Source organism: Protopterus annectens, chromosome 8.part0 (genome assembly GCF_019279795.1).
Source record: "Protopterus annectens isolate FY-2018-M chromosome 8.part0, PAN1.0, whole genome shotgun sequence".
NCBI lineage: Eukaryota > Metazoa > Chordata > Ceratodontiformes > Protopteridae > Protopterus > Protopterus annectens.
The window spans coordinates 1,799,109,233-1,799,132,681 of NC_056741.1; the positions used below are offsets into that span (position 1 = coordinate 1,799,109,233).

The 23,449-nt window shown below is 42.5% G+C and overlaps 1 protein-coding gene across 1 annotated transcript in view; it reads right to left on the bottom strand.

The window, feature by feature from the left end:
* Window positions 1-23,449, bottom strand: part of GOT2 (glutamic-oxaloacetic transaminase 2) — a 167,176-nt gene that overhangs the window by 12,450 nt on the left and 131,277 nt on the right. The gene's annotated exons all lie outside the window — the stretch shown is intronic.

The window sequence follows — 23,449 nt, forward strand, 5'->3', positions numbered from 1 at the left end:
GCTTTAGGCCTGAATTTGGTATTTTTAGCTTGAAATGAAGTCGATGGTTTAATATGAAAATCTATAGGCCTGAATACACCCTCAGAAGCCAGTGCCTGCACAGCAGCTCCAGACTCATCCAAGGTAGAGACATCCGCAGGTTCCATAGTCGAAGAAGCATCTTGCAGCATACCTGACTCAGAATGGGTTTCAGCAGAGGCCTGCTAATCTGTATGAGTGGGTATCAGGATCTGTGAAAACATCTCAGAGTACCGCGGACTGGCGGCTAGCTTAATGGAAGCACAGTCGGCAGTTTTGGACCCATGTTGTCTTTCTCCTTGCGTTTTCTTTTGGAAGATTGATAGTCTGATGGCTTAATGAAGTTATTTCAGCATACAGAGATAAAGAACGAAAGTATTTAGCTACAAAAGTAGCCAGACGATAAATTATTTGGGTGTTGAACAAGGCACAAAACCAACAGCGAAGGACATCGTGGTCAACAGGTGACTCTGTAAGAATGAAATTCTCTATGGAGGTATTTGCTTTCCACAGGCAAGACAATTTGTTTGACATCGGTTAGAGCAAGAAAAAGAGGATCCCCAACGGAGTACTTATCTTTTTGAAGACTTCAGGTCTGAAACTCGAAACTGAAAATTTCAGGAGTCTGCCGACTGGCACTTGTGAACTGCTTCTGCTTCAGGCACCACCCGGCAAAAAATCTGATGCAATGGCTTCGGCTGCATGTTTTATACCCCTGATGACCTGACGTCATGGAAGCGACAGCAACCAACGCAGAAATCCCAGGACTCTGGTATTTAGGCCAGCTGAGGGCTACCTGCAGGTAGCCAACCCAAATGTGATGACTGCAACAGTGAAACACGAACATCTATCCATTCCGATGTACATGTGACAAAGAAATGCTATACAACATTTAACGCTCTGTACCAATTATAAACCAAGATTATTAAAATGCCAGCAATACCTTTTCAAGCACCCCTGGGAGTCTGGCTATTGCCTACTCAGTGGAGCACAAGCAAAGGACTTAAACAGCTGCTCCAGTAAATGTAGTTTAGATAAATGGGCTCAAACAATGGAGGACCCAGACATGAAAGAATGGGAATGACCAGATAACAGTTGCTAGATGGGCAGCTGCCACAGAAGCGTTATGCACCTTAACCATTTACTCTTCAGTTAAAAGTTTTCTACAGCTCTGTGTGGGATGCTGTCCATATACTCTACATATATTTACTAGGGGGGGCTTTTTCTAATTCGACTAGAAGCTAATGTGATTTTTTGGAAGTGTAATGTTTGCAGTTTAGTTTCAGCCAGGTTTTATGCTGAAAGAATTAGAATGACAGCCACTGAAGCATGTAGTGTGGCTGAAAGCAAGCCTTGCAGCTTCAGCAGTTATCACAATGACAGAAGCAGTTTCTCTGCTGCAGCAGTCTACATACTCATTGTAGTTACAGCAACTTGGAATCATTTTAAGCAAATCACTTATTTCAACAAGTACCAACTTAAAGTACATTACACAGGTGTGATTTAGGGAGTGCACCTTACTTTTCTGGTAAGGCTTCAACTGCTTTTTCATAATAGCCCATCATCTCAGGTATGACTCTCCTATCCACTTATGCACCAATTAAAGAAAAAAATTACTTTCTGAAGATTAGTTTGATCTTGGCATCCTTAATCTGGTAGCATGTTCCCTTTGGGAGTTGTCAGAGTCTACCCTTTCTGTGATGAAAGGAGATCACCTTCAGTAGTCATCTTTACGCTGCAAACCTTTGACAATCCTGACATCTTCATGTTAGAACACCAGCACATTATTCTATCTGAAGGTTAAGGAATCAATACAGCAGTAATAACCAGTTTCGGAATTTATACCATTAAATGTACAGCCTGGCATCTTAGCTGGCCTTGTCTACAGGATTCATTTTCTAATGAAGTGGTTCATTCCCGGCCTTTCCTTAAGCTGTGCTTTTTAGGTCACTCATTTCATTCTAGGAACCAGAAGTCAGATGACCAGATGTAGGTTGTCATTCAGTAATCCAACAACTAAATACTAGGCGAGACTGAAGTCTCAGTGCACTCTTTGTAACTTGACAAAGGAGGATCTCTCACCTACTTCATTTTGCCTTGCTCTAGTTAAGTAACCAGGGAATAATTAGAGAAGTCAGGAAGAGGGAGATTAGTTAAGTATTGTTTTTCTGTAACTGTGTGAACCTGTCCACCTATGTTACTTAATATTTCCTGTGACAGCAATAACTGTGTGAACCTGTCCATCCGTTAATTGATATTTCCTGTGACTGCAACTCTGGTGTTGATTGTAAATAGATATTTAGTGTTTTCATATTCTCTTATTTACTATTAAATAGTTAACTTTCCATTGTGGCTGGTCCTTTAGAGAATATTTTAAGCTTTGAGAATACTTTTATCTACTGAGGACACTGTGGCCACTCCTGAAAGACTGGCTGTTTGGTCAACACTACCATTTGTATTAATTTCACTCTAATTGCATACCCTTGCAAGACCTTTACAGCTGCTGGCTTTGGGGTGTCTGGTGGTAGTGTAACTACCTTAGTCTGGGCAGAAGGGGCACAGCTAGTAAATCTGTGCCAGCTAAGTGAGTGTGAGTGAGTGCTACTTGAAGCAGGGACACAGCATTAGCTTCAAGAGGGTGTTTGAGGACTCTTCTTGGACACTTTGCTGAGGACTTAATTCAGCAGTTGTCAGTGGGGAGCCTTACTGGGGGACCTGAGGAACAGAGAAACCCAGACCATGGGCAGTCTCTCCCTTGTGTGCTCTTGAGAAATTGCGCTTTATGCAGAAAGCTGCATCTGGAAATACTGGGTGTATCCATTTTTGTTCCAAGTAAACGTCCCTATCCAATGTCAGTGGTGAGGATTGAGGCTCCTTGATTACTGGCCCAGAGTGGGGACACACACCCTATTACTCTTCCTGCTACACTACAGTTCTTGTACCAGTGTAGTCAACCTCTTTCCAACCTAGTCCCTTCAGGTCAGTCTCCTGTGAAATACAAAATCAAATGCTTTAATGAAGTCAAAGTACACAGTTTGGTTTCCCTTGTCAACTTCCATCACCCAGCCATAAAAATGGAAGGACTGGACTGAGGAGACTTTTCACAAACCTATGCTGGTAATTATCTTGCTAGTTCAGAAAATCTGCTAGCATTCTTTAGCATCTTCCCACGTGCAACAACCCATATGGAAACAGCACAGCAGTGAATCTGTCAAGGATTCCCATTTTATTTGCACCATGGGAAAGGACAGAATAGGAGCCCCAAAGATAAATACTTTCTGTATGAAAAAACACAACCTTGTCTAGGATGTATGTGGGTAGTTTCACCAGTACAGTAACTGACCTACAAAAAAATACCCCACAATTTCCCCATTAAAATTGGGAAATGAACCCAGATGTTATACTACGGATTAGCATGACTTACCTCAACCCTTTTCACATAGTAAAAAAACATGCGAGTCAAATCCATATCTTTTTACCACCATAAAAAATGTGCACCAAAAACCCTGGCATCTAACCATCTGACCAGAGACTCAGAAAGACTAATCTTCAGGGACAGCTTTCTCTTGCAGGCATGTTTATGGTTCCTGCCAGGAATTCAGCTGCATCAGAGTGAGGAATGACAACAGTACACTGTCCACAGCAATAATCCATTTGAGTTTTAAAAATACTCTTATTGCAGAGAATGGGGTGGAGTGCTTGGACGAAAGCAGCAGCAAGCTGAAATACATTGTGGCCATTTATTCAACATTAACATAGATAAGAGGTGGTCAATGAAAAGGATTCTGTTTAGGAGGCAGTCTCTAGAGTAAAGCAAAGGGCAGTTCTCTGATCACACTGAAATGATCACTAACAAGACTTTGGGTGGAGGAATGCTGTACAAGTCTGAGAATATGAAATACTGCAGTAGTTTGTTCTCTCATTTACATCACACTCTAGTAGAAAGTACACAATGCGGCTATCTTTGGGAGACACTTGGAAGGCAAGCTAGGTGAAAACTATGCAGTTGTGATCACTGCTGAATGACTTGAGTTTGGCCTGTGAGGGGGTTGTGGGTGTATGAACCATAAACTGAAACATTACTAAGGCCACTCAATCATTCGTAGACATCAGAAATATGCACAAAGTTTCTGCGAATTTGGGTGGGACAGGATGTGCATGACAGCACAAGACCATACATGAAAATTGAAATAGTCCATGACCAGATGGAGCAACTATGCACAGCATTGTGCGACTGGGAGAAGCAAATAAATTACTGGGGTCATTTTACATAATAATCGGATATGTACACAGAAGACCGCTTTTTTGGGGGCAAGGGTGAGGAAGAATGCTGTTGCACTGAAAGGTAGTTACATAGACTATGTCACTGACTTAAGTTTGTTGCAGGTTTACTTCATTGTGTTGCCGTTAAGACTTAGGTCTTCTTAGCAAGGCATCAGAAGTGTGCAGAATGAAACTGTGGTGGGCAAGCTATGTGCTAAAGACAAAGGCAGTTAAAATGATCCCCAATACAGTTTAATGGGAGTGGCACACTGGTCATTTCAAAAGGTGGTATACCCCCTCAAAAAGGTGTACATTTCACCAGGGGTGTGCGTCATGTGTGTGCTGAAGGCAGAGTTTATTTTTAAAAATAGACATTTTTGGCTTTCAAGCGGTTACTTTAAATTTTACAGCATCTATAAAGTAAATACCTTTGAAATTTCAACTCCTATTTTTTACTACTTTTCATAGGAGGACAAATACTTGAGATGGGGAAGGAAAGCATTAGAAGCTGCGAGTTGGTACTAGGGTTTAAAATCACAACTCCTCTATTACATCTGTACCTTAAAGATCAACTTAACTACAGTTTATGGCAGAACGTCCAGGAGTGTTGCCCTAAATATCTTGCTACAAAATACCAGACCGTTTGCCAATAAGCCTTCATGGCCATTAAAGTGCCAGGCTGCCAAATCACATTCGACTGCTTTCATTAGTGATGTGAATGGCTTATGCTCAGGTGACATGTAGCACACCAAGAAAAATGCCTTTGCCACTACATCACAATTAGATTTGGTCTTATTGGAATTTGATCACTTTAGAGTGAAGTTAGGAAATACCGTTTTGGACGACTGTTGTGACCTGGCATAAGACTTCCACTAGAGTGCTTTCTGACTAAGGGCAGGATCAAAAAATCAATATCCAAAATATATGTGCACCAAATTCTCATTACACCAGCTGTGGGACTTGCTACATGGGGAAGCATACTACCCCAACTGCACCACAGCATCTACTTCTGTGGCTCCAATATTCCTTAAGCCTTTTAGGACAATTGTGAAGCACTACACCTCATCCCACATGCAGAGTCTAATGCATACAAGTACACCTTTGCAATATAGACATTCCACTTGCATGCCAGCAGTGTTGCTGAACACACCACATTACATGCTAGAAAGGAAACAACCCTGAAGTATCAGCAGCAGTATACTGAACTTAAGAGGTGCATCTATTAGCACCCAAGATTGAAAGAAAGGGCCAGTCAGCAAGACTGCTGAGGAGACTAATCAAACTGGATTTGTGTTTTAGTACCACACACCCTTCTGGGGACCTCCAGAGCTTCACAATGGGCTCAGCAGTGTTTAGCCTATACCAGGAATTAGTTTTTGAATGCAGTGAAAGGCACTGTGATATGATGCAAGTCAGGACAGAGTAAAATCTGGAATGTCAAAAATGGTATTCCTGAGCAAGTTTTGGACCAAGCTGGAATGCCCTCATTTGTTTTTAATGTATGAATGGTCATAAAGGACTGGACATACAGCCTCAAACAGGGAGCTAATGCAGTGGTCAAGGAGCATTTAGTGTCAGTGACATCATACCAGTTTTCCACTTGGTCTTATTTGATCTCTGCTTGAAAGGCAGTGTAAAACTAATGCTTGAAAATGCGCAGTTTTCTTAAGTTCAATGTTTACTAGGCTTAAAGACCAGAAGGGCTTTAAGCCTAGCCATGCATCCCAAACCTGACAAGTTCTTGCACCCTTGATAAGTGTAAGCAGAAGCCTGGAAGATTAAATTTACAGGTTGCCTGTGTCAAGAGGTGCCAAACCAGGATGAATTTCCTGCTCCCCCATTCAACTGTCCAAGTTGCACTTTAATTGGTTTAGGGAGGCTCTCACATGGAAGGGGAGCCTATTCCAGAAGGGGCAATCTCTGGATACATACCAATCTCTCCAGTCTTGTATCATAGGCAAAGTTTTTAGTGCAGGTAATTCTGGTGCAATTTATTTTGTGGAATCACAGGAGGCCCATCAGGGTGAGGGCAGACCATGCTTTGTATGCTAGGGATAGATCTCCCATCAGCCTGTAGGAGACTGTATACAGGTATAGGGTTTGGAGGCAGCCTGCACAAGACATGTTATTTATGCCATCTATTTTAGTAAGGAATCTCTGGACATTCCACTTGGAAGGGGGCATAAAGATGTATTCAGCATTCAAACCTAATTGAACAGGGACTTCCTTGGATCTAGATGCCATACCTTTGTTTACAAGTTGAACAAAAGGATTTCCACTCTGCTGCAGCCACATGGTCAAAGGCTAGATTGTGTGTGTTCCAAGCCATGACTTCTGGGTTGACTCTTAGGATTGTGTTGTCAATACAAGTTACCAGGGTGGAAGCCTTCCCAAAGAATGATTGCGCATTTGCAGTTTAGAATTAGTCCATGGCTGACGCAAGATGTCTGTCAACCCTTCCTGGAGGGCATTAGAGTCAATGGGGGATTCTTTGAAGGTTTCTAATTTGCAATAATCTGCAAATCTGGTCAGCTAGGGGCCCCCAACATTGGCTTTTACTTCAGAGTACTAAAATCAAAAAGAGTTGCCTCAGCACCAATCCTTGATGGCTTCCACTTCGGACTGGCCTCTTTGTAGAGGTGGACTCTACAATTCTAGCTTCCGGGGGCTTGTCTGAGCCAGCTGGCTGTCCACTGGATGTCCTAAGGGTTTATACTCAAGCTCCTGAATTTGTCAATGCTCTAGTAGGGTACTGTTTCAAATGCCTTGGCAAGGTCAAGGTAGGTAGTGTGAACAGTTTTGTTCCCATACATTGGTTTGGTGACCAAACTGGGCTGGGTTGTGTCTGCAGGTTTCCCATGTAAATTACAGATTACTTCCATGATTTTCTATGGCTTTGCATACACGACTAGTGAGACATGTCCAAGTTACCATGGTCTATAGATGTCCCACCTTTGTGCAGGAGGATAACTGTCACGGTTCTCCATTTGTTACACAGATCCTGTTTGGAGGCTACAGTTAAATAGCGATTCCAGATGGCCTGATAGGTCATGCTTCATGCTACTTAGAAAGCATCCTAGAATTTTTCATGCTACTTAGAAGGCATCCTAGAATTTGTCTGGGTCCATCAGTGCACTCTTCTTGGCCTTAGACAGCATTGAGGACTTGTTAAATGGTGACACTATGGAAAGTCATATTTTATTGTATTTCCTGAAAGGTTGAGGGAGAGAGGGGTAAGTTGGAACTGAATTTGCCAGTAAGTTTGCTACATCTGGCTCAGTAAAGATGGTTCCATTAGTGAGGAGCTCTGAACAGAATTGTGTATTGAATGAGGTTGCATACATAGCTAAAGAACACTGAGATAGTCATCGGCCTGGGAGGCCAAATTTACCTCAAATTTGTTTTTGGTAGACTTTCCTCTGAGTTTAGTCTAGTGTGTGCTTTTATCCTACTTTGTTACAACTCCTAATTTTTGCCATGGATTTTCTTCCATATGTTGCGATTCCACCAGAGTGGCTTGTTTGAGTTAGTGCTGTACTTATTCCTGGTGGGTACAGTTGCCTCTATGCAGCTATTAAACATTTACATAGGGTTTATGAACAATTCTGCACAGGCAGCAGTGTTCAGGGTTTATGGGGTCTTAATTTTGCCAAGTTATCACTTAGTAGGAAGTTAGCCTTGATAGTTCCTGTACACTAGGATTAGCTGGAGTTCCAGGTTGTATTTTTACTTCAAAGGAGACCATTTTGTGGTCAGTTTACCAGAGAGGACACCACATTAGGAGATATGCAGCACACTCATTAGTGAGGGCCAGATCCTGTATGCTTAGGCCTCTGGTTGGCATATTGACAAACTAGTTCAAGAGTTCACAAACTACAGATTTGTGCCTGCACATTTAGTCTTTTATACAGTTCCCATTCAACAGTGGGGTAATTAGTAATCCAATTCAATCCCATATTTCTATTGGGTGACTTGAGTGCTTCCAGTAAGCTTAGCCATATTATGATTTCTTGGGTCAGGAAGGGGCCTTTAGGTTGCAAGCAATGATTTGGGATTTTGCAAGCAATGATTTGGGATTTTGCCTATGGTGATTTTAATGAGAAGCTCAAGTGCATCATCCTGTTACACCAGCCTTGAGATATATTCATTTATGTCATATTGACACCTCCACCTTTAGTCCTTATCTGTATAGTAGCTGATCTAAATGTGTGGAAGGCACTGTAGCCTTGCACTGCCAGCATGGCTTTAAACCAGGTATCAGTAACTGTACAGATGTCTCCATTCTTTAGGGAGAGAAGAGCTTTTAGGTAGAGCTTTAAACTTACAGCATTGAGCAAACACCTTTAGATTTTCTTGGTGTTTATGCTGGATGCACTTTGGCATTGCTTAGAAAAAGCACTATAGGGGAGGACAATATTTTAAGTGAATATTTGAAAGCCTAGAGGGGAGAGGTGCAGACCACCCCTGGCAAATCAGCATTGTCTGTTGACAATCTCCTTCCAAATATTGCACCTCCATGATGAGACCAGAAACTAAGCAAATTAAAAGCCAGTAATCTTTTCATATTCTGGCATCCTCAAAGATAAATGCTGCTCTGTGTTAGGCTCATACCAGCCTGGGACACATTCCAAGAGCTCCATGATGTCTCTTCATCTAGGCTGGAGAGGCATGTGTTAGATCATTTACACCCATACGGACTATGACAGTCCTACGGAGTACTCATGGTCCAATGACCAGAGTGTGTGTGTGTAATGTAGCAGATCATGGCCCCCGATAAGCAAACAGTGGCTTTCTCCTTACTCAGCCTCGTGAGGGGGACAGCATCTCACAATTGAGTCATTAATGTTCAGAATACTGGACTGTGTGGAGGTTTGCCTCATGGGCTTAGAAGCTCCAGGAGATGCTGGTGTTTTGAAAGTGCATTCTGGGCTACTGGGGTACTTGTGTACTTAATCTAGGTTGGTTTTGGAGTCAAGTACCACAGCTTGTTTAAACCAAGCTGAACTGAGGTGGGCTACCAGCCATAACAGAGCTGAGATACCAGATGACTAGAGGCTTCGGAGTTTCCCCAAAAACTAAAAGTTGCCCTTTTTTGCTCGATACTATTTACTGTACTTTTAATTGTGCTCCACTTAAAACCTGTATTTTAATACTGTAAACCAAACTGCACTGTTTGTACTGCATTTGTCTGCCTTACTGTGCCTGTTAAATCATATTTTGTTGCAGTTTTCATCGTTTGCAGAGTTTGCCATTTACACTGTTTGGAAAACATCTGTTCAGTTTGTTCCGTTTTTCCGTCAAGCACTGTTTTAAACATTTTTGTTTAAAAACATTAGTGTCTCCTTGCTGTTTTAAAACATTTTGGCATGTCCTGCCTTAGTATAGCTAGTAGCTGTAGCATAGTCCAGATACAGGCTTGCTGCATCTGGACCAATTTGTTGTGGTTGTTTTATTCTAAGCACATTTTCCAAGCAATCCTTGATTGAAAGGGAGCTCTTCTGCACCCTTGTGAAGTGTGCTGATTGGTCCAAACACCCTCATTGGCTCTAATTTAAAATTCAAGTTTAGCTTCTGGAATTAAAAGACCCATGTTTGAGCAGGTTTCTGCTGGTTTGCTCATTGCAAAGCAATTGTGTGCCACAGCCGGACAGAATTCTGACAAGTTTTCCCTTTGATACAGCTGTAGTACATTGTGTGGTCTTCATCTTTAGTACATCTCTGGTCCAAGTACTGCTAGTGAGCTATGATGCAGTAAACCACCAGCCGAAAACCCAGTCAGAAATACCCATCTACAGTGCACCTCCTAGAGCAGTCCTGAAAGCACCTCCCCCATGATAACAGTTAGAGCCTGGCATTATGTACAGTTGGACTATTGTTCCTTCTGCCAGCCTTGTTGACTTTGGGTCTCCTGAGGCAGTGTAGCAACCATCTCATATACATTGACAACCCACTAATAACTCACTCGAGTAAAGTGCAAAAGATGCATCTACACCAAGAATCTTGAATCCTTGCTTTCGCGCACTTAAACACTGAAGAGGTCAAACTCTCCCACCACTAAACACCCAGATATGTACACAACTCGAAAACATGGAGGTTCTCCCAAACACCAGAGACTTAAACACTGCGACCAACAATTACTACAGCAGTCAATATGCACAGCGATTGAAGAGTCTCACCTACCAAGCCATTAAGGCACAACACTAAAAACCAAATGTTATTGAAGATTCCATAGCGAGACAGATGTCCCACTCTAGGCTTGATAAGGAGAAAGTCACGGTTCACTGTCCGGTGCCAGGATTCAGATCATGCATGCACTTGGGTCTCTCAGCAACAAGTACCATTATGACTGTCAGTTAATAGATTGAATGACCAGAGATTTACCTCACTGGACTACATGATTGAGCTCAGTACGTATCAGGCATGCAGGTCCCTAGCCTTGAGCAGCACATTACCCTCGCCTAGAATGATGTCAAAGTATAAAAAAAAAATAAATTTTTGGTGTCTCAAAGGGGATCCAGTTTGTCAGCCTGGGATGATATGGTTGACCAACTTCACTGCTTTGTCAGATAGCTTCATCTGGCACCACTAGGCTTTTGGCTGCTGGCAAAGACTCTTGCCTCCCCCATATTGCCTTTCAGGCAAAGTAGGAGCTTAAAACCATGAACTGCACCACCCTGGAAGCACAATCGCTGGAGGATGTAGATGTCTGCGCAGTCACAGAAACCTGGTTCAAGGCCTGAAAATACCCTGGCTGTGCAAGGCTACTATGCCTTCCATACCTCAAAAACATGCGTGAACCAAAGGAGGGAGTGTTTCTATCTATATTAGGGATAAATTCGCCTCCCAACTAGTTAGACTGAATGCTAGACAGACTGGACAACTCCATGGAGTAACTCCACATTCAGATTACTGTGGGCAAGACCCACATACAGCTAAGTTTGAGCTCCCTCTCCATGGATCATGCCACGAGGCCTACTTGACCAAACTGGAGTCAATCCAAATTATTGCCAAACTCTGGTCATGGGGATTTCAATTACCCCATCAACTGGGAAACCTCCTCTAGCCCTAAGTCACTAGGGCAAAAGCCCCTTGACTCTCAAATGCCCTGGAACAAATTGTTCAAATCCCAACAAGAGAACATTAGATCTGGTCCTCACTAAAATACGACAAAGATGCAGTACTGCAACTGCCAGACCATTAGTCAAATCTGACCACAAAATCAGTCACCTTCAAGCTGGCACTAACATCAGAACTCATAAAAGGTGAAGTCAAAGTGGGAAGCTTATACTAAAGCGCTGTGCAAATCACTTGTATAGACTCTGCTGTTCCAGAGAAAAATCAAGGCCACAGCCCAAAGTAAAAAAAGAGCCACCCTAGTGGACATGAGCATCAAAACACTTTGCAACAAATGCAAAAAGCTGCTGTCTAAGAAAATTCAGGCGAGACCCAAAATAGAAAAGCACTCCGCCTCAGGCAGATAAGACATGGCAAATTCTCGAAGGGTAACAGACAAATTTAGCAATTACAGCCAAGGATAACCATAAGGCCTTTTACAGTGACCTACATAGCCTAAAAGGTAGGACCCAAGCATGTGCCAAGCTAGACAAAAGGCATCACACACACCCCGATCCCAGTGATACCAAACCTGCTAGTGGACAGATTTGGAGGATAGGGATTGTGAAATTTTCACCAAGGCAAAAACACAGCCTCTTTGGGACCAGACAGCATCCCAGGCAGTCTTAAACTAAAACAGGAACTAGCATCACAATTAAGTACTGTACTCAATCACAGCCTAGGGAATTATAGACTTACAAGTCTGACCAGCCTCATCTGTAAAGTCATGGAACTATCATGAACCTCAAAGACATAGGTGACCGCCAAACCCTGGAAATGACCCAATTCGGCTTAGTCAAAGGCAAATCCTGCCTGTTAAACCTGGTGGATTCCAGAAATGTGATCAGGGACATTGGACTAGGCCAAGTCTGCACACAGCATACCTCACCTCAGCTTGAGGTTTGACAATCCCACACTCTGGCATTACCGATAATTTAGCAAACAATGTAAATCCTTTTGTTGCAAGATGGGTTGCCAGCTGGCTCACAAACCGGGCATTACCGATAATTTAGCAAACAATGTAAATTATTTTGTTGCAAGATGGGTTGCCAGCTGGCTCACAAACCGGTCACACTATCAAAGTGGTGACTACACATCAACCAGCAGATCACCAGTGGGGTACCAAGGGTCTGTGCTGGGCCCCCTACTGTTAGCTTTGGTCAGCTTCTGAAGTATATACCCAAGGGGCTGTGGCTTCTGAAGTATATACCCAAGGGGCTGTGGCTGACCAAGTTTGCAGACAACTGCAAACTTGAGTGCAATTACTTAATCCTCAAACTGAGTGCAATTTATGTCCATATACTTCAGGAGGGTCTTGCATAGACCAACTACTGCCCTAGTCATGGTCTCAAACGGAATGCAGAGAAATGCATCATTCCCTTTGGCAAAAAATGGACCTTCACACTATCAAATTAACAAAACCCTACACCTACGAAGCATTAAGAGATCGGGATTCACAAGTAGACTGCAACCTTGGCCTTTACCACCATGTGTCTACTGTAGTAAGGAAGGTTTTCTACACAGCACACTATCAGCAAAGCCATCGCCTCTAGAGCAAAGAAGGCTAAGAGCCTCTATAATAATCACTAATTAGGCCCATAAGAGTAAAAAGTACCTGCAGCAACTGGACAGACCTCAGATTTCTATGATTAAGAGACTCCAGCACATGCCTTACACAGACCGACTAAAGTCAAACACTATACTCTGCATCAGACCTGGGAGACTTCTGCTTGGCTTACAGAGCAATATCCAACCCAAACCTAATGGAATTTGCTGCACTTCGTAAATCAAATGGGACTAGAGCTACCCGTTCCAGAAACCTAAATATGACCAGCAACTTTAGTAGATGTGCTGGAGGGACAGATTTTGCTCCCAGTGACTGCTGTCTTTGGAATAGGCTGCCAATTCATGTGAAGCAAGCATCTGACCCTGTTCAAAAGGAACCTGGATGAGCAGATGCAGCCCTGTAAATTCCCACATGGATAGCACCTGCAACCATCTGGTGATATTGGCAGTCATTACTAAATATAATTCTGAGTATTGACTAGAGTATCTATGGTATTACATTGAGATAGAATGGCTAGGCTTGAAATTACCTCCAGGTAGATTAACCTCCAATGATCCTATGTGCATCTGTCCACTTTGTACTGTTTAAGATTAGAGGCAGGCCACAGGCTCTTTGGTGATCAGTCTTGTCCCAGATGATGCAGGGATCTGTAAGCTTGTAGCCTTTCCCTGGTAGATTTACCAATCAAGGACCCAACAGATGCTCATTACCCAGAGACAGTAAGGAATCCATTCTCTCTCTCTTTCTCTCATCAGGAGGAAAATTGGCACAGATTCCAAGACAGCACCTAGGAAACGGTTATCAGGGTTTCTGGTGATCAGCACACACAAAGAAATGTCACTATGCTCCTTTTCACCAGGAGAGAAACAGAAGCACTGATCCAAGATAAAACAAGCACTAGTTTAGATTAAGAACATTCTGGACATCTATTATGGAAACAACTGTTTTGGTACATTGGCAGGCTGGAACATTAATGCCTGTGCTTTAAATACTGCAGTGTGCACCAAACAGATATGAAAGAGGAGTAACTTAAGCTTTAGCTATCCAAGTGGAGAGCCACTAATTTAAAAACAGCAAGATAGATTGGAAGGAGGTGGGCTGTATGGAATACAGTGGGAGGGCCAATAAATTTAAGTAGCTGAAGTGGAGTGACTTAATTTTGTGCTTACTGAAAATAACCAATGAAAAGAGAGGATAGGTTATGTGGTCAAACATAAGGGGTGGGCAACTTTCAGACAGTTGACTTATATAGAATTGTAATACTGTGTTTTAATTGTAATCTGCTTTCAGTTGCATATTTAAACTAGGAAAGACCAGAGACAGGTCTGGTCTTTCCTAGTTTAAATATGCAACTGAAAGCAGATTACAATTAAAACAGTGTTAAGAAAATACATCACGATATCCCAATATAGAAGGTGGCAATACCAATTACAAGAAAGCAACATAAGAAAAGCAAACAAACCTTTCACCTCACAGCAGTCTACTGCAGTGTCTAAGTGAGCTTTTCCAGTAAACCCAGCGTTTGTAAAATGCTGACGAAAGGAATACCACACACACTGAGCCAGAGCACTCAAGCAATTCTCCTTACTACAGGAGTGGATGGTTTATGAAACTTTGTTTTGGGGGTGGGGGTGGGGTACTTACAGGTATTTTTTGTGGCACTTCACCTTTGAGTTTTAAGGCAGTTCAGTTGTGATGCAAACACTGCTGTGTCCAACAGCATAAAGATGTTCCCAGGATGTTCTACTGTGGTCCAAATGCAATGTTTTCTCCAAATACATTGCAAGAAAGCAGCACTCAAAAACGGCCTTTACATCCTGCATCAGAAACACTATTAATGGGCAGTTTGAATACCATGGAAAGAAAATGCATACTGTAGCCATACTACAGTAGGGCAGACAACTGGAAACTATGCCAGGTCCACAGTGATTATCCAAAACATTATGTTGAAATTTAAGCATATGCTCAAACTTTACCTCAAGACTTTTGCAAGTGAAGATCTCGTCCTCATTTCTTTATGCAAAGGAGGCAGGCAGTGACTCAGGTGGTCCCCTTGTGGAGATTCCTCATACTAAGGAGGTAGCTTCCTTTGACTCACCCGAGCATACGATTGCCTCTCACTTTACTTTTGGCTATTTCAGTTTGCCCATACATTATTTCTTATTTTAAAGCCCAAATCCTTAGAAACGTGAACAAAACTGGAAAGGTTAAAAGCAAAACCAGCAGGATAAGTGTGCCTCAGTTCCTATCACTGACTGGTGAATAAAGAGACAGATGCTAGCATACACTAGTTGGCAATGGCTAGATAAAATGGTAGCAACCTTGTATTTTCTTTAAATTTCGGTTTAGCAAGACAGTTTTTGTAAGACCTCTATTTTTAGAGCTGCTGCTTGAAGGGGAGGCAGATGTCCTTCATTCGTTCAAAATTATTGCACAAGACTGCAGTAAGGGGTTAAGGGTAGTCAGTTTGACACCCCCACACTGACATTCACATTTAACTGAAGTATTTTTATTATCATGTTTGTGAGTGGTTGGGGGTTGTACCAACAGAGTAAGCAGTTGTCTAGCTTACATATACTGGGGCACAAGAGATCAGCAAGTGCTCCAGCACAAGTTGGTGAAACACTGCTTTTGCTAGACAAGGGTCAGTATTCTCATTAACACTAAACAAACGTACAAGGAATAAAGGTCAGGCTGCCTCTAGTACAGTAAATTCTGACCTGGTCAGTGCAACACTGCTATGGATGCGACTATATGCCAATCACACCTGGGACCTCCATAACAATACGAATTCCAAGTAGAAATGCTCAATTCATTAACCCAACAGAATAAAGCTTTCAGGAAACTCATCAGTATTCATTCAAAAGACTTTTACTTTAAAAATTAAACTTTTTAAAAATACAAGCCACTTGAATGCAAGCATTTATATAATTAGCCCATAGATTCTGTTCATATTACAATTTTTTTTCCATTATAAACTTAATCTAGTATTTATATAAAAATGTCTCTTTCCATTAAAAATGGAATTGTCATATTTAAGCCTGGAGGTTTATTAGCATCAAGCCTGGTGATCCATTTATATTCGGCTATATCTAACTTGTTATATCACCGTTATGTAATGCTTATAAACTAAACCGACTCTTGTACTTTATTTTCCATGACATGTTTTGCCAGTGCAATTGTTGCCACCTTTTTTAATTTCTGACTTGTGCTCAATTATGCAGTCCCTTAACTGCCTTGAGCATTTACCTATATAGAAACTTTCCCATTTTACACATGTTCCCAAATAGACTATGTAGTGTTACACGTTGCCTGACATTTTGGAGATGGTAGCCAGCTCACAACCAGTGAAGAGTCTAACCAATGATGTCGAGACCTAAATTAAAATTGCTAAAGTGAGGCAACTCCCCTTGCTGCCCATTCGTCAGGCGGAGATATGCAAATTCAGTCTACAAATGAATTTGTGAATCAGTAGCAAACTGGCCTCGCTCAAACACTGGCTAGTACTAAACCTGCCAAGTCTAAATATTGGTAATACAGCACAAAATGGTGAGGTTTTTCCCAATTCCACAAAATCTGTGAGGAGACTCGCCTGATGAGGAGGAAGTGCAGAAACATCTGCAGTCAGAGGCAGATTGCAACAATGGGCGAATTTGAACGGGACAAAGAGGAAGAACAGTCCATTACTGTTCAGCAAGCAGGGACGGCGATAAAAAGTAAGCAAATTAGTACTGTGCTGAATTTGTCAGAGACAGAGACAGAGACAGAGACAGAGACAGAGACAGAGACAGAGACAGAGACAGAGACAGAGACAGAGACAGAGACAGAGACAGAGACAGAGACAGAGACAGAGACAGAGACAGAGACAGAGACAGAGACAGAGACAGAGACAGAGACAGAGACAGAGACAGAGACAGAGACAGAGACAGAGACAGAGACAGAGACAGAGACAGAGACAGAGACAGAGACAGAGACAGAGACAGAGACAGAGACAGAATTTAGTTTCATGACCCAAAATACCTGTAATATATGGTATTCCTAAATTGCATAACAACATCTAAACCACCAATGAGACCTATATAGTCTTGGGAAGAAGGTGGGCAATGGAACCCCTATCCATGTACAAGGCATTTTAAGTAAATATCTGCCATTATGTCCTAGTCACATCAATGTGTGGTATATGAACAATAAAGTGGAAGACTGGTCACACTTGTACAAGTTCAGTTTACGGTGGTTCTGAATGGATATGGCATTAATGCCTACGTGAATTTTTATGTAGGCATTCTGACACGAATGGTAGACCAAATTTAATTGAAGTAGTTTTAAGAATTATTTTTTGTTTGATGGTCAACCATACCTGCAAATAGCAAGTGTAGCCATGGGTATGCTCATACAAGTGCAGACATTTACAAGAATGAGAATAGCTGATAAGGTCAGGGCTTAATGCAGAAGGTTGATAATCCCAGATCCACTACCACTGCAATGACCCTCACCAAAGAATGGTAAACATTTGATCTGTTAACCCAACAGATGAATGCCTGTCTTGCACTAGTAGTACTGGCAGGTATCCAGAAGTCACACCACTCTTCAGTTGGATATGGAATGTGAAACTGAACCAGATAGTAAATTCAGATGCTAGTTGTCCTCACCTAAACAAAAACGCAGGGTTTTAACAGTTCACCGGGGCATTATTCACTTGACCCCTTAAAGGCAACTGCACCATCTTGGATGAAAATCCATGCTATGTGGTTTGACACCTTCTCAGCCATGACAAACTGAAAAGGGCAAGAAAATTGCCAAGAAAAGGAGTGAACGTGTAACTCTCCCTTGCCCTGAAACAAGCTAAACAGGAGAAGACATTCCTCCATGTAGACAAACATGCTGCTGGCAAGTCTTGGTACCACAGACCCTGACAATTCCAAGACTTCCTACAAGCATCTCTGCTCAAGTAGAATGCCTGAAGCACAGTTCAGATTCATTCACTGCCTTGGGATACAAATCACCTTTGAAACTGAAGTCCTGGTTTATGGCTCGGTACAAGGCCTGCAATGTTACCAGAGGGACTATGAACAAGTACCCCTGTACGTTCAAATGTCACTGACTCTTGGAGGCCTTGTAAGCAGGAAGAAACCGGGGACTCTTTCAGAGCAAGAAAAAACCCACAGAGACCCACTTCCGGGAATTCACTTTCACTTCAGACAGTAGCCCAGGTGTGCTTCTTCTCACCACAGAAGCATCTGCCCGCAGGGCTTTGTGACAAGTCTGGTATAGGAAAGGTAGGCCCGTACTGATCACCCCCCACCATTTAGCCAAATAAAAGGCTTGACTGTATGATGGCTAGGTCCGACACCTACCTCTCCACTGTAACATTCAGTATGAAAGTGAAACCATGAAGCTCAGACACCAGCAGATTCAAACCCTGGTCTTTTGCTGCATGCAGCCTGTCAAAAGTCACATCAGACAAGTGTCAGATTCTACTTTAAGGCAATGCACTGAGCAGGGGACTTATGGAGGCATGCAGCCCCACCTAGTGCTTGCAACCACAGAAGTACTTGGAGAATGCCACCACAATCCCTCAGTGGGGCTACCAAAAGCCAATTGGCAAGGCTTTTTACTGCAAAGCTTCAATCATTATACAAGACAGATTGGTAAAAACTTTCAGCTTTTTCCCGGTTAGGGGTTGCCACAGCGGATCACCTGTCTGCTCATGACTGGCAGTGGAGTTTTACAGAGTAGAGTTGCTAGCCTGGCACCCAACCTTCCACAGAAGGCACACACTCACACCTAGGGCCAATTTAGAGAGTGTCCAATCCACCTACAGCATGTCTTTTGGGATGTGGGAGGAAACTGGAGCACCCAGAGGAAACCCACGCGACCACAGGGAGGACATGTAAACTCCGCACAGATGGCACCCCAGCCGTGAATCGAACCGGAGAACCTCTTGCTGGGAGGCGGCAACGCTGGGCACAAACGCAGAGACTAACTCCACCTTCTTAGTTTACCTCAATTTAGGTTGCTCTTCTCCCTACAACATGGTTCCAGTATTGTGTAGGTACCGGACACTTGCTTGTACTTGAAACGCATTTCCTTATCTTTGTATCAAAAGGAAGGGAAAGGGCACACACTAAGCTTAACTTCAAATAACTCAGGAATTTGTCTATGCCTGCATCATACCACAGACAGAAATCTGTAATCAGGTACTGCAATCTCCTACAATTAGTCTTGCTGTCAAGAGTTCAGCAGCTGTTGTAAGACAGGTGTAAAACAGTATGTGCCTTTATTGCAGAGAGTAAGGCAACTTTCACAGCTGCCTCCATTGTAGCCTTGCCTTTTATACCAAAACAGAGCAATTAGGTCAGTCAGTGGTTCAAAGGCAGAAATCAGCTTGCGACAAAATTTACAAGCAGCATCACAGTACTGAAATGCTAAGCTTTAAACTTGAAATGTTTGTCTTTATGGCTTTTCCCAGTTAGGGGTCGCCACAGCAGAACTCCGGTCCGCTAATGATTGGCAGTAGATTTTTATGGTGCAGAGATGCTAGCCAGATGCCCAACCTTCAGTGAAGGCATGCCCATTCACGCATGTCTTTTGGAGGCAACTCTACTGTGGGGAGAACATGCAGACCCCCCACAGAAAGCACTCCAGACAAGAATCGAACAGGAGAACCTCTTGCTGTGAGGCAATAACGCTACCGCTGTGGATAGTGGAAGCATGTAAACATCCAAAAATTCACCCATGGGCACTGGTACGCATATTGTACGAGGACTATTATGTCTAGGTTTCATACAATCCTCAGATAGCCTAGTAAGACCCCATGAACCTACAAGTAAAACTAACAATGCCCCCCCTAGAGAAAATGGACTTCCGGATTAATTCCTCATTTAACCCCAGTTCAACTTCATAGATCATCACACACAAAAAATACACAATTCTGTCACCACACCCCCATTCCTACAAATGGAAGATAAAAAAAATATATGAAGCACTTTCCCTTACACAAGTGCAAAATAACACATTTTTATACCTCCACTGAAGAGCTAGTCAAGTTAAAAAATACACCTTTCCAACATTTGCTACAGCAGGCAAAAATACCACTCAGCTTTCCAGATTTTGGCCTCATTTTTGATCTACTCTTTATAAAATGTGTGGTTTTCTGGAAATCACTTGCATGATCAGAGGACTGCATGATCAGAGGACTGCAGTCACCAAGTAATGGCATACATTTGAGTTTAAGGCTTCAAATCCCTAAGGAAATGTATGTAAACACAAATACTATTACTCTTGCAACTTTAAGTTTACAAAAACACTATTTAAAGCCGGTCCCTATTTTCAATCCTTTCATTGCCCCCCATTTTGTCAGGATCTCTTGTGCTAAAAGATTGAGAGGTATGGGCAGGCTTTGCCCATCTCTCAAGTGCCCTTTATTTTGACTCAAATTTTACCTCAGTCCCTCTTACATGTGCAATGTTCCCTTTCACTAAAACATTAGGAAAGGGAAATCTGAAGTCATTCGGCTTTTCCCGGTTAGGGGTCGCCACAGCAGAACTCCGGTCCGCTAATGATTGGCAGCAGATTTTTATGTGCTGACTTGCCAGGTCCAACTGACAACCTTCAGTGAAGGAATGCCCATTCACGCATGTCGACACAGAAGATTGAGAATCTAACGTGCAACGTCTAACTGAGGCGACAACGCTACCACAGCACCACCACCACAGTTCCAAAGGGAAATCTGAAGTACTTTCTCTTAATGAAAAAATCTTCACTGCTGGCACCATGGAACAGAATTGCTTTTAAATCCTTTCCAGTAGCAGCTGCCACTTGGATCCAGGATCCCTTACAGCAGTGACTTGACACCAAAGGGAAAGGTGTAAAGGGAGGGGACTGTCAATTCATCTTGCACTACAAAAGGCCTCCAATTTAGCTACTTTTTACAATGAGGGCCATTCAAGAAATAAAAGCAGCCCTTTACAGAATGTATACAAGATGGTGACAGACACGAATCCCATTAGGTCTGTGGCATTCGAATACATCATTCCTGTATGTCTAGCATGACAAAGTAGATTTGAAATGGATTACGGGGAAAGACGTGCTTTAACAATAAGCTCATGTTGATATATCAAGCACCAATGGCAGCCATTTTGCAGAAAAAAATTCTATAAGCAGCAGTCAGTGATTCTGAGGTGTTAAAATAGTTCAGAAGAGTGAAATAGATTTTTATAGTTCTAAGGTAGAGTCTTCCTTTCAAACTGAAAGTTGAAACTAAAGGTGGATCGGAGCAGCATCTTGTGTGGATTTCATGTGCTTTCATACCAAAACATGCCCACCATGTCTAGTGACTGCATTCAGCTCTCTTGCTGTAGTGCAAACATTATGTGTAACTGAGTCACCAAATGCAATCAGAAATAGTAGTTGCTACGGGATGAAGACTCATTACTTTTTTTACTCCTTGTCCCAGAGGGCAAGTATATAAAACCCTTTTGCTTTTCTCCGAAGAAAAAGCTTCCAAGTTCCCTCCAATTTCAACATGCTAGGCCTGTTCAGGAACTCTGCATAGACAATCTGGTTCCAGAAACAAGTTGAGAGATGGAACAAAATAGTTCCAAGTGGTCACCTAGTGTCTAGAACACCATCAGTGGTGATGGCTCTTACCAGTGGGCCTGTTCCACAGAACTGGAGTGGCAAGTGCAACTGTCGTCAGTACAACTCTCGCCTTAACCTTTTGTGCAGCCATGCATGCTATGTATTACATTGTTATGGGTACTGTTTTAAAGCTTCTGTATTCCAATACAAAACTCCTCCAATCAGTTATTTTTTTTCATATCTAACATAATCTGTACATTGTGGTATACTGAACCCAAAACCATTTCATATTAGATCTTAGCCAGTCTATTGAAATGAACACTTTACATTTAGCAGGTTTGAACTCTGGTATTTTTGCACAAGCTTCTAACAAGTTTGAGGATTCATTACAAGTATCCTAACATGTGTTGTGAATAACTGGGAAAAAAAAAATTAAATATGGATATATTTTGTGTAGCTAGGAAACTGTTCGAAAATTCCAGAAACCAACATTTTTAAAAGATGCCCTCTGTGCAGAGATGTTTGAGATGGCATTAGAAGTAGGTTACATAACCTGTACAAATACATTTACATGTTTCAGGAACTGCAATTCAGAGTGATCTATTGAAAGGATGACTAGACAAAAATGCAGCTATGGTCACAGTAATTTACATAGTTTTTACATGGGGTCTTTCTGAAGTGGTTACACCTGGCCTGTGTAAACACTGGCTTTAAAGGATTGTGACTGCAGATGTATCCTGATCACATGCGCAAAAAAGAAAAAGGGGTTGTGGATGGAAGGAAGAGGGACTGATGTGTTGTGGCAGTACAACTTTTGCCCAGGTCCACATCTACTCAGTGTACTTAAAGGAGTCATCTGGCATTTATTTACTCCAGACTGCAGGTTGCAACCCCCCCCTTCTAGCAGACATATGACCTGCTGGGGAATGAAACAGACTTAAAGAGCCGCACTGTTAGCAGCAGCAGCTTAGGCTGCTTAAGGGAGTGGTCCTGCTTCTCTTGGCATGTTGGTCTTTGGGATGGACTTTTAATGAGGAGTTTACTTGAGTGGCCCTACCCTGGATCCACTTCCATCATCCTATACCCAATCCAGTTCCTGCCACCCTCTTCTCCAGCCTCCACCTGCTCTAAACACTCATTACCCCTCCCCAAACCCTCCTTACTGGTGGGACAAATAGACAGGTCATTCCTTTCACAACCTCAACAGGTGCCATAGCTGCTTAAGTTGCACCCATCTGGGTCAGTCAAGGATATGGAGCTGGTTTCACTTCCAAGTACAAACACCTTTTTATACTCAAGTTGCAGGATACAACTGTGTATTTAAAAAGTTAGGAAGTATGTAAAGGACAATCACTATTAGGAGAGGATACCCGCAAGAATCTTAGAATTAAGACAATTTGTAATCGGAGTTCAGACTCGCTCTCCTCTTAGCCTACAACTCCTGCTGTTAGTGATACATTGGTCACAAAAAGTGTCACCATGACCACATGGTCAGCCCATTACTGGATAAAATGGGGATCATGTAAAGTCTACTCTGCTTCTACACCTAGTACATGCTGCATTCTTACATCACAGCCAAAACTGTAGTAACCCCTTTCACAGGTAAAAATTCTGGACCCAAGTCCAAGAAATGTAGTGCTCTTCACTGAACAGATTAGTAGCATCCGGAAAGGGAAACTAGTGTCCACTCATCCTCCCTTGCACAACTGGTTATGGATTTCTTTCAGCTTATCCCAGTTAGGGATTGCCACAGTGGACCTGTCTGCTCATGATTGGCAGAGTTTTACAGTGGACCTGTCTGCTCATGATTGGCAGAGTTTGTGTCAAGTTGCCAGCCCGGCACCCAACCTTCCACTGAAGGCACACGCATTAGGGCCAATTTAGAGTGTCCAATCCACCTACAGCATG